This window comes from Asterias amurensis, chromosome 20 (genome assembly GCF_032118995.1).
Source record: "Asterias amurensis chromosome 20, ASM3211899v1".
Classification (NCBI taxonomy): Eukaryota; Metazoa; Echinodermata; class Asteroidea; order Forcipulatida; family Asteriidae; genus Asterias; species Asterias amurensis.
In genome coordinates this window covers 2,530,561-2,543,475 of record NC_092667.1, presented here as the reverse complement: position 1 = coordinate 2,543,475, position 12,915 = coordinate 2,530,561, and the positions used below count along the sequence as shown (strand labels likewise).

General features: G+C 40.0%; 1 long non-coding RNA gene across 1 annotated transcript in view; it reads left to right on the top strand.

Annotated features, from left to right (window-relative positions):
* LOC139952245 (uncharacterized) overlaps positions 1-12,915 on the top strand; it is a 186,496-nt gene that overhangs the window by 108,700 nt on the left and 64,881 nt on the right. The window contains exon 12 of the long non-coding RNA XR_011787877.1: positions 6,713-6,831. This is a non-coding gene — a long non-coding RNA (uncharacterized lncRNA). The remainder of the gene's footprint in view (positions 1-6,712; positions 6,832-12,915) is intronic.

Below are 12,915 nucleotides of genomic sequence, written 5' to 3'. Positions count from 1 at the left end.
GCAATTAGCATGGTTTTTAGTCTTGCTTGCTTATGACACAGTTTTAATTAGTTGTAACAACAACAACCTCTTTTCGATTGTATCTACTCTCGCAGAGTTGACTTCCTTCTTGTTATAGGTGCTGTCATACCACTGACTTTATTTGAATATGATTTGCTACAATAAAAGCCCCCAACTGCAAAGTCCACATTGGTGGATTTGATTGGGCCATGGAGCAAGGGCAAAGGAGGTCACCACAGCTCTGAACTTTTGATGCTTAAAGTTAACACTTCCACACTTCTGAAGAGCGGTAGAAAAACCGAGATCGAGATCAACTATTTCGTTACAACTGTCTAGTGTACACAAAATGACACCAGACTAATTGCCATTACGGCCGTCCAAGTTGCTGGCTACAGCTACGGCTAAATGGACATACCTCAATGTATGAAGATGCATAAATCTAGCCATAGCCGAAGTTGCGAAGTCGGACACGGCTTATCTAGCTTAGGCTTAAACACTTGTGTGACCAACCAGGCCTTTTTTTATATTGACAATATCATAATCTTAATCACAATTTTGACAGCGAAAGCACACATCACGATTGGATTTTTGCAGCCCACCCTCTCTAGGCCAGCCACTGCTTTTTAGAGAGTAACAACCATTCAAGATTCAAGATTCAATATATAGGCCTCAATGCACCTCAAATATAGTTCAAATTTTATGTCTGCACCATAACCATAACTATAAGTTAGAATACTTGTCAATTAATCAACAGGATGTAAACCAAACGATGAGCCATCTCTCATCAAGCAGATAATACTTGTATACTGAGTCCCTATCATTCAGATCCAATGCGACCCGCCCCCATCACCCCACGTTTCCCTCGCGTCTTGTTTCTTCCATCCATTCTTGTGTCATTGACTAAACGTGAAGTTTATCTGACGGTTCCCTCCAACAACTTCCGTAATGTGATCATATAGGGAAATCAGAAGGGAAACTATTACCACGCGCTCCCCGATGTAGTCTGGTCTGGTATAGGGAGAGTCAAGTACAATTACAGTACACCACAATATTTGATGTGAAAGTTATTATGACAACTTTTAAACATTGCTTTATATCATACGTTTTAATTAAAGGTATTCTACATGATTAAGAATACAAACAATATAGTTCTTATTTTTAAGTTCATACTATAGAACTTATTTTTCTGTGAAATATTTCCCACTGAAATGAAGTCAAATTCGAGAAAATTGTGTCTGAACATTCTGTATTATTTCTATTAAAAATGGATGTGAGTAAAATGTAATAATGCAATTGCAAAGTTGAAGGTCGGTTGAGATGTTTGAATAAAAATTCCGCACATTTGATCGAGCAAGGTCAAAGTTAACACAAATGTAATGTTTTTTGTGGCATGTCACAATGACATCTAATCCCAAACAAATACGGAATAATTTTGTTATGAAAATGGAATTCGTGCACCTGCAAAACATGGCTTCATTAAAACCAGCTTCAAAGGGCTGCAGGAATTGGACACACAACATCAAACTTACTGTCTGTCCTTCAAGGTTGGATTCTTTTGTGCCGATGAAGCAATTTGTAAAATGAGATATGGACGGTAAATCGCAGGTTTTTTTTTTTATGTTCCATTGAAATTGAAGTGCCTTTTGCCATTGCCGATGTTCATAAAACTCCCTGAAAGGGATCCATTTAGTGAACTTGTGCTGTGCGGCTCATACAATCTGCACTATTGTGCCTTTTAGCTGTCAAAGTGTAAAGTGCAATATAGGCCCTTTTTGAAACGACTGGATTTGGCTTTTGATTCGGCTTTGGCTAGCTTGGCCCCGCGGTTGTTTTGACAATTGCGCGTGCTTTGCGAATACGCGCCCAGGGTTTCAGACGAGAGAACGAAGCCTCAAGCCTAATCCAAAGCCGAAGCCGTGGTTATATTATCGTTGATGTGCCAAGTCTTCGCATACAGTGATAGTTTACTATAGCACGATTATATCTCAAAGTTTAAGACACCAATCCCTATGATTTTTATGATTTTCAGTTTCATATTAAGAATCGGCAAGTGAAGATCGGCAAATGCATCATGTAACAACAAATAAGACTCAACAATGCATTATTTAACGCGAACACACAACTTATAGAAGTTTGTTTTATATTTACTCACTTTAACGACTCAGTGAAATAAACAGGAAACCCTTAACTGACCCTTTATTCCATAATTGAATACCAGCTTTGTAAATAAACACAAACTTTAATTCATAGTTCTTCATCCGAAAATGTGAGCTTTCCTTTGCGTTGAGGCGCCGTCTTTCACAGGTAGATTTGTGAAAAATCCCTCATCCATGCAAGCGCACGGCACACATAAAGAACTTAAAAGTGAAGTTAAGGTTAAATTGCCGACTGTAAACTGAAATATGCATCAGCTGGCATGCAATACAATTAAATAAAAGGAGTGTGTTTACATGGCCACCATAACACACTTTTATCACAGGTATTCTTGTTTTTGAAATAACTTAATTGTACAAACGGTTTCCTGTCCAGTCAGTGAGTCACCAGTGGTTTTGGATGTTTTCCTGGCCCCACGTGGTCCGGGGTGGCTGACTGTCAGAATGCCGGACGGGTTGGGTTCACCGTCTCGCCGTCTTGCTGGCTGTCTGTGTCCGGCAGTAGTAGTAGCTTCATGGGTCCAGCTCTAGGTGAAAAATCACAGCATAATTGAAATTAATGTACCCTCAATAGTGTTGGAAGTGTTATTGCAATAGCGTAACTATAGAACACCAAACAAACCTTGTAATGTAGGTCTAAACTCAATATCGTCGTCTCGTCGTCTTGCTGCTGTCTGTGTCCGGCAGTAATAGTAGCTTCATGGGTCCAGCTCTAGGTGAAAAATCACAGCATAGTATCAACTAATGTACCCTGAATTAGAAGTGTTTTTGCAATGGTGTAATTATAGAACACTGATGTACACATGGTAAGATACATTTGTGACTTCATGTATGCAGAAACTATACACTCTAAAAATTCCCGGGTCAGAATTGACCCGGATTTGGGTCCCAGGGGCCAGACCCATTTGTGGGTCAATTTGACCCGGACTCCGTGTCAATTTATCCCGGAATCCAGTCAAAACCAAATTGCTGGTCACAATGACACGGATTCCGGGTCACATTGACACAGATTCCGGGTTAAACTGACGCAGAAATGGGTCTGGCCCCCTGGGACCCAAATCCGGGTCAATTCTGACCCGGGAATTTTTAGAGTGTATAGTTTCTGCAGGTTTCTTTAGGGTGTAGACAGACCTTTTGTTGTCAATAGAGCAATGAACTGTCCCTTGCTCTACTATGGTGTGTCTAAAGTGTATATGAATGGTTCCTCTCACCGCAAGGGGAAAAGTTGACGAAACACATTTCTCCTCCACAGTTTAATGAAATTTGGCCCAAACAGGCATGATATTCTTCCTACTTTGGGCCTGATTCGTTTTGCCCTTTAAAAATCAGGAAAATGTTGTTAAAAACCATGAACAGTTTACCAGAGCTTATAGCCATGTGTACATGTTGGCCAGTCAGCCTCTATAATTATACTCAATATAATGTCCCTACTTTTTTTTTTCCTCGGACCAACATCATGCCTGACCGTATAGTGGATTTCATCACTGTAAATGTTAATGAAGTGAATATGCGGTTCGTACCGAACTTGGTAGCTGTTATTTACCAAACGGTAACCGTAAACCTCATGTCTTCACTCTATACCAATAATCGCAAATGTTATGTCATGACCGTCAAGCTACTATGGCTTTAGAGAAATTACTCTTGAGAGAGCCGTTCAAATACAATCCTGTTATACACACATAACCAGGGCAAGAATGTGATCTTAATACAAACGATTCGGATGGTAGAGCACATTTAAAACAGGTGTAAAATGTTCATACCACTTAGGAAAGTTAAGTGCAATTCTCTACCTATAGACAGGTGTTTGGAGGATCTAGTCATCACAGGTATTCAGCACCCATCAATTATATTCATTCATAAATTTCGTTCCAACACACCTGCTTTTTTGTTTGCATGTTCAACTCTTATCGGTGCAAAAAAATGTGTGTCAACATGTATTGACTTTGGTTTGGAGCGTGATAGGAGCGTACATCCGGTTCTGCGTAACGATGGATCGTGCACTCCGTGTGTTGGCATGGTATGTGGTGTGCAGCAACACCACGTGTAGAACAGTGCCACACCCACTCACGAAACACGTGCGTAGTGTGGGACCACGTTTTTACTGTAGTTACGCGTCTGGTGCATTGCAATTTAGGTCAAGCATGGAGGAAGATTCTCCCACCCCCATCTCCATGCTACATCGGTGAATGTTTGGTGAAGCTCCAGTGGTTTAAACAACTGAAGTTCAGGGCCCAATTTCATAAAGCTGTTAAGCAGAAAGCTGTTAGGCAGAAAATACTGCTTGTCAATTTGTTTGCTAAGCAAAAATGTTGTGGGCCACCAGCCACAATAATGCAAACTTTATGTAATTATGGCTGGTTACCTGTTCCTGCTTAGCTAGAAATATTATTCTGTGCTTAGCGAGTTTATGTGCTTACTTACAGTCTTATGACATTGGGCTCTGGTGTGTTTTCAGAGGGATTCTGTGTTGCTGTGTTAAATGTTATCATGAATCATGGTTGAATGTTATCATGAACATAAATTGAGTGTTGATTATTAATCATAAAAGCAAGTACGTGAGGATTGGTAGTGATCCATCTGAACTGGCAATCATTTCCACCTTGCGACCTTCGGGGTCCATCCATTGTGCACCCGTCTGGCCGTCTACAGATAGCTGTTTGATTTTCCCCCCATCCAAGGACAGCGTACCAGTTTGCCCTTTTTTGAATTAGAGAAAAAACGTTTTCCAAATGAAGGGATATCCCGATTACACAATGCGAAGTGCCAATTAATGTCCAAACGAGGTATCTGCTGAGTAGTTATAGGGCTTACGGGTTCACCAAGTTCTATCTAATTATAATCTTCAAACACCTGTTTTTTGTTGCTAACTGTATTAGGGATGTGCATGTTCAGACAGGTTCGGGGAGGGAGAACTTTCATCAATCCAAGGTTGGGGATATGCCACATCGCACCCCCTTTGGTTTATTATGTTGTGCCTTGCACGTGCGGTTGTACAGGACTATCCGTAGAGACCCTTTCTTCCCCAAGTGATATACGAGATGAGCTGTCGGAAATGCTGTCTGGCTTCGCGTCAGTTTAATTCGTCTCAAGAATCGAACCAGCATCTTTACTTTCGATCACCCTCTTTCTTCCTGCAAGTCGTTTGTTTTCCATGTACTGTGTGAGACAATAGATGAATTATCGTCTTCAAAGGAGCGTCTTGGATAGCCAAGTCTTTTAAAGGCACTATACAGTGTTGGTATCACTCCTTACTCTATGGTATTACTCAAAGTTATTGTTAGCTTAAATAACCTACTTGGTAACGATCAATATTATGGAATGCTGTTGATTATAAAACATTATGGGAAACGGCTCCCTCTGAAGTAACGTAGTTTTTGAGAAAGAAGTAACTTCTCACTCAGATATGAGACTTCAGGCCTGAAGCCTTTTTCAGGCATATGAAAGCACACACTATTGTGCAACAAGGGTGTTTTTCTTTCAATTTCATTATTCTTTTGCAACTTCGGTGAGGATACTGGTCTTTGACAACTACAAAAGGTGTCCAGTGCCTTTAAGGACACAGACACACAGTTCTCATTTTTTATGACTGACTTTGAAAGCAAAACCACTTGTACACATTTGTAATGATGTGGCCACTATTGGTGGGGGTCATTAGCAGTGATACAGAAGTATGGTATGGTGTAATCATAGTTTTTTTTTCTTTATGGCGTAATTATAGTCAGAAATCTGACCTTTTTGTCATACAATCGCAATATAATTGGTCACGTATGCTTCACCCCATGCAAAGGGGAGTTGCATAAAGCCTGAAGGTTTATACAATTTGAAAATCTCTTTCAGTAACGCCTTAAAGGCAGTGGACACTATTGGTAATTTCTCAAAATAATTATTATTATAAAACCTTAATTGGTGACAAGTAATTAGGAGCTGTTGATAGTATAAAACATTGTGAGAAACGGCTTTCTCTGAAGTAACGTAGTTTTCGAGAAAGAAGTAATTTTCCACGAATTTGATTTCGAGACCTCAGATTTAGAATTGAGGTCTCGATATTGTTTGAAAGTATACAATTTGGAAATTTTAATCAGTAACGCCTTAATTAGTACAATTGGTCTTGTAATAGTGTATGAACAAAAGTGTGTGAAGCATTATAGAAGGATCTATCTCATCTATCTTAATTGAATCTGAATATAACTTATATAAGTAAAAAAAGAAAAAAGAAATACCATCTTTTACCATACTTCAGTTTTACAGCTAGCATGGGAATATTCTTCCAAAGTAGGCTTTGTTCCCTTCTTTCAAGAGACTGTTTGGAAGAATAATATTCAAAATTCCCCAATCGCTACCAACTAAGGATTTTAACCCTCTTGCTAACAAATACACATTTTCTTAGGAGCCACAACTAACAAGTGCACCTCAGGTGGCGTCAGTAAGAGCAAAATAAGGAAGGTGAAAGTTTGACCTTTTGGTTAATTCCATATGTACACCTAATATTTAAGACCACAGCCATAGGCGAAACCTTTTGATATCTGTATTGTTTTTCATTTTAATCACGACTCCTGCAGCCGAGGGGACCACTTCGACGATGCCCCGGGGCAGGAGCACCGAGGAGCCAACCACGGGAGTTCGAGCTAAGCCCGTGAACTATTCAGGGTGCTGTATATACATACAGGCAGGCATACAGGCAAGTTGTTTTTGTATCTTAGAAAGTCATTTTTTTCCCTTTCGACTTGTGTTGTTTTTCATCATACCGGTGAACTTCATCTCATTTTTAGTACAGTCGTGTATGTTCCCCCTCATGCGACTTCACTGGTGTAGTGACGTACGTACGTGTGACCCTTTCGACGATCACGCCCGAACGTGCGTTCCTCGAACACTATGTGCATTCTTTTGCAGAGTTGTTAAATTGTTGCTAAAAATATGTGTATCAGACATGTAATTTAATCCAACAATACAATGATAGGATTATGCAATAGGTATATATGACTTCAAACGCGTAGGTTGGTTTCAGTATTTTGACCTTTACCTGTCCTTGGAGCAACAACCAAGCTTTGACGTAAATGACAGAATACTAAATGAGATAGGGTCGGGTGGTTTGTTCCTCTTACATAAGCCACCAATTATGGCAAGAGTCTTAAGACACTGGACACTATTGGTAATTACTCAAAATAAATTATTAGCATAAAACCTTTCTTGGTAACGAGTAATGGGGAGAGGTTGGTGGTATAAAACATTGTGAGAAACAGCTCCCTCTGAAGTGTCATAGTTTTCGAGAAAGAAGTAATTTTCCACGAATTTGATTTCGAGACCTCAAGTTTAGAACTTGAGGTCTCGAAATCAACCATCTAAACGCACACAACTTCGTGTGACAAGGGTGTTCTCTTCTTTCATTATTATCTCGCAACTTTGATGACCGATTGAGCTAAAATTTTCACAGGTTTGTTATTTTATGCATAGGTTGAGATACACCAACTGTGAAGGCTAGTCTTTGACAATTACCAATAGTGTACACTGCCTTTAAGTCAGACTGGTGCGTATCTATATTCAGTTGTCCTATGGATGATACGGAAGAGGCATGTTGAATAAAGGTTCTCCAGGACGTTGCCTCATAATTGGCACTCCAGCTAATGCTGGCCACTAGAGGGCGCTTTTATCAATGGGTTGCGTTATAGGCTACGTAGATTTCCGTCATTTTGTGATTCTTAAAGTCTTGCTATCAATCACTGGATTCGCTTTCTGCACTCCATTATCAAAGCAAGCAACCCTGATCACACTACTCCATATACTCCTCCCTTGTAAAGATGACTTCGAAGCATCTTAATTCAACTTTAGAAATTTGAAAACAGACAACCTTCAGGATTCTTTTTAAGTACATCCTTGGCTGCATTGCAGCATTGTCGTCTGACATATTTACTGATAAATGTGGACTATTTGCGCAAATAATTGAACTAAAAATAAAAAGAAAGCCTTGGGTTGTCCGGCATTGCCAAGGCAACAGAAACCGCAGCAGGTGATGATGTGAAATTTGACTGATGTGACGTCCATGATAAGTTGTAAATTTGGTCAACTGAGAACGCTTATAGTATTTAGGCCAGGCTAGTTGATAGTAATGTCAGATTTAAATAAGATTGAGTTCTGGGCCAATATATTCTCCCTCACAACCAGCCACAGTTGAAAAATAAAACTCATTTTAAGTAGAATTTGAAACTTTGCATATACGATATAGATAAGGTTTGCGGTAACACCATGTAATGATAATCTATGAGTTGGGTGGTTTTGAAAAGAACCGTTGGTTTCAACTCACGTTTCGATTTGATTCAAGACACACTGAAGGGGTATTTTTGCGAGTCAAGACATAATGTAGGGGTGGTAAGTTAGATAGCTGGGAAGTAAGAAAAATATCTTTTAGAGTAAACTGGTCAATGTATAGGAAATGCACGTCTGGCAAGCATATTCTGGTGGGTGTGGTCGGGGGGGGGGCATGAGCACTCCCAAAAAATTGAGCTAGATTAGCTTGCAAAACAAGGTGAAACCATGGAGCTGAAACCTAGTGGGCAATTCATCATAGTCCCTGGTATCCCGAATGGCCATTGCCGGTATTCAGACCCCCGAATCTTTTTCTTTCGAGTAACCAGGAACAGTTCTGCAGGCTAGTCATTGATCAGTTGAACATGCTGCTTTCCAATGCTGAAATGGATCGAGAGTACCTCCCGTACATGTAACCACAAACTAAAGACCTTGTTGCCGATTAAAGGAATATAACCTCATTTGTTTCAATAAGTATCTTCATCGTCTGTAGTTTTCACTAAATACACCATCTAACCAACCTTTGAAAATTACTTTGCCTTACCGATAGGTAGTTAAAGTTAAAGTCAGTGGACACTATTGGTAATTACTCAAAATGTTATTATTATCATAAAACCTTTCTTGATATACGAATAATGGGAAGAGGTTGATAGTATACAACATTGTGAGAAACATCTCCCTCTGAAATGACGTAGTTTTCGAGAAAGAAGTAATTTTCTACGAATTTGATTTCGAGACCTCGGGTTTAGAATTTGAGATCTCGAAGTCAAGCATCTAAAAGCACACAACTTTGTTTGACAAGGATGTTTTTTCTTTCATTATTATCTCCTAACTTCAACGATCAATTGAACTCAAAATTTCACAGGTTTGTTATTTTATGCGTATATGGTGAGATACACCAAGTGAGAAGACTGGTCTTTGACTTGTCAAGGTATACCAATGGTGTCCAGTGTCTTTAAAGTTCATGATGTTTAAATCTGGCTGTAAACTTATCCTTCTATACACATGGTTTCTTTTGGATCTCTTTACCACACCATGTGGCACTTCTCATGAACTCTAGGAAAGTAAATGGTGTAAACCAAAAAGAGATGTGGAAGTTTACATCATTCTTTCTTATGCATGTTGTGTAATGTAGATGTTCAATAGTGTAGGGTTAACCATGTGAACTAAACAGAGCTCAAAACATTCTCTAGTCTCAATACGAAAATGATCCGTAGTTTAAACTAGGCGACCAGGGCCCGGTTTCACCATTATCAGAGCAACAAAATGGCTAAGCACTGAAAATTGCTTGCTTAATAGAAACAAGTTACCAGCGAAACTTGCTTGTGTTGGAAACTGTATCAAGTTGACCATTTTGTTTCCTTAGCTCAATTTCAAAGAGCTGCTTAAGCACACAAAGTATAGCTAAGCACAGCAAAATTATGCTTACCAGAATAAGGTTAGCAGCCAAACACTATGTCACATGAACAACTTGCGACTGACATCCCGCTCATTTCTGCTTAGCACATTAGCACATCACAACTGTTAAGCAATATTTTCTGCTTAAGCAGCAGCTGGATGAAATTGGGTCCTGCTTATAGACGATGTGACCTGTGACATCACATGTTTACAAAAGAGCCACAGAGCCTGGACTTCCTGCAGGCACGATTTGTACACAGCCTAAAGGAAGAAAACATAAAATCTTAAATTTTATGCATGGAGATTGCACTGTCTAGTTCTTATCAACGTTTGATATGATAAAAGGGGCACATCTCAAAACTTGTCCAGCTTTTACTTTTATAACTGTTGGATTTATGTGGAAGTTATGACACAAAATGTCAACTTTCACATATGACCAGTATCTTGCCTGCCAGAAAGGCCAAAGAATGTACAAGGACGCACTTGTTGTAAACAAAGTTCACATGGTCTATAGGAAGTTAACTTTAGTAAGTAATTTTTTCCGTTGAGTGAAATTAAGGCAGTGTCAGAAGTTGAGAGGTATCTGTGTACTGGCATCCCGCTCATATCTGCTTAGCACATCACAATGTTTTCTGCTTATCAGCTCTATGAAATTGGGCCCTGCTTGGAAAGTAAACTTTATAGAAAGTAATATTTCCGTTGAGTGACGTTGATGAAGGGTCAGAAGTTGAGAAGTATTAGAATGTTACTGTGTATACCTGGTATCAATCTCAGCCTGTGTCTATACAATGTTAGCTCTCTATGTCAGCGTCTGACCTAAATCCCATGACACCGTCACCCCGGAGTCATGATGTGGGTGAACCATAGTGGGTGAATATGGGGGCAAATGGGCAATGGACTCGCACCGTGAATTCTCCGAATCAAACTGAGAACCCGCAGTCACGAAAAGTTGATCTTGGCTGGAAATACATTTCCTTGAAACTCAACTTGAGGCATAAAGTCTCCCTGTGAGTGGATGGAATGTCGAATTATAGAGTTGGAGTAAAACTAATAATAGGCGTACTTCAGAAGTTGACGTTTGCCTGAGAAACTCCCTTATGGTTTACGAAATAAAGTTTTGTTTATTCGCCAACAGAATTCTACCTCCATGCTTACAGCATATTAGTTTAGGATACCAGGATACCATCATACTTATAGTTACACTGTCATTTATTATGAGTGGAATGTCAAACTATATAGTTGATACTTTCAGAAGTTGAAACCTGTCTAAGAAGTTGAAACTTGTCTAACAAGTTGAAACTTGTCTAAGAAAATGAAACTTGTCTAAGAAGATATACCTTTATGATTCACGAAATGAGGTGTTGTTCATTCACCAAACAGCATAATGGATTATTTGGGATACATACTACCATCATAGCTACACTATCTTGTGAGTGGAATGTCAATCTATAGAGTTGGAATGATACTTTCAGAAGTTGAAACTTGTCTGAGAAATCCCCTCGTGATTTACGATATAAAGTTTATGCATTTGTTAACAGCATTGGATTATTTTGATACCATTTATAACTACACTATCAAGTGTTATTGCCCTAGCTTAATTTTGATACTGAATTGCCCATAAATAATTAAGAGCAAACACCTTGTGAAGTGAGCTGAGCTATGTCCTTGGTCGGTCTGGGGATATAAGCTGCGACACGTCTCTTTCAGCACCTTATCTTGCCATGACCGCCACATGTATCCATCGGGAATGCACACGCGTTAACAATGACAGGTTTTGTATTCACTCAAGTTCAAAGCTTGACCCCGTGTAATAATGTCGAGGTCAAGTCCTAATCCTGGTTCCCCGGTTTCCGTATAGAATGAGAAGGAGGTGATGTGAACCAGTTTTTCTGCAGTCATATTTGTACAGGACAATCTTAATCGACCGATGCACATGGGCTGTCAATCACTTACCTATAATCGTCCCAAATAGTACAGTTGTTTGCTTTTTACGGTATGTTTTTATTATTATCTTGTCTATCATTTTGTCTAATAAACCTTTATGGAGGACAGCCAACCAGCAAAATATAAAGCTATTGTCAGTTTCGTCAAGTTAAAGAAAACAACACTTGAAAACAATGCAGAAGGTATAGAGATAACCACGTGGATAAGGATACTTTAGGTTAAGTTTGTATTTAAGCCTGTGTCCAAATCAAGTTTCAGTTATACGGCTGTGGTTTTGGTACGAGTTTTTATAATCATATTACTCTCAATGCTCTTGTTAGAGCGAAACGAGAAGAGAGAAAACAACTAAGATGTTTCTGTTTTAGATGTGGGAGGAAAACCCAAGATAATTTTTTTAGGGGAAACCCACGCAGTCAAATGGGGACTGAAAACCCAATCCACATTGTGCACCCGGTGGGATTCAAACCGGGGTCCCAGAGGTGGAAGGCAAGACGCCACTACGCCAACCTGACCGAGTTTGGCTGTGGCTGTTGGCTTGAGTGATGGCTGTCCTCTGTTGGCTTGAGTTTGGCTGTGGCTGTTGGCTTGAGTTACGGCTGTCCCCTGTTGGCTTGAGTTTGGCTGTCCCCTGTTGGCTTGAGTTTGGCTGTGGCTGTTGGCTTGAGTTACGGCTGTCCCCTGTTGGCTTGAGTTTGGCTGTGGCTGTTGGCTTGAGTTACGGCTGTCCCCTGTTGGCTTGAGTTTGGCTGTGGCTGTTGGCTTGAGTTACGGCTGTGCTGTTGGCTTGAGTTACGGCTGTCCCCTGTTGGCTTGAGTTTGGCTGTGGCTGTTGGCTTGAGTTACGGCTGTCCCCTGTTGGCTTGAGTTTGGCTGTGGCTGTTGGCTTGAGTTACGGCTGTGCTGTTGGCTTGGCCTTGAGTTACGGCTGTGACTGATGACAGCAGTGACATCGTTTTAGTGTTCGAGACATGTTCACTGGCAAATCTGTCAATTCGGTTGCGGAATCTTTCCTGATGATGCAGTAATCGCCATGCAATTGGTAGATCTCGTAGGTCAATAACTAGTGAATGTAAATGGGTTATAAATGGGAAAAACGTACATTCCAATAGCATTTCGATGT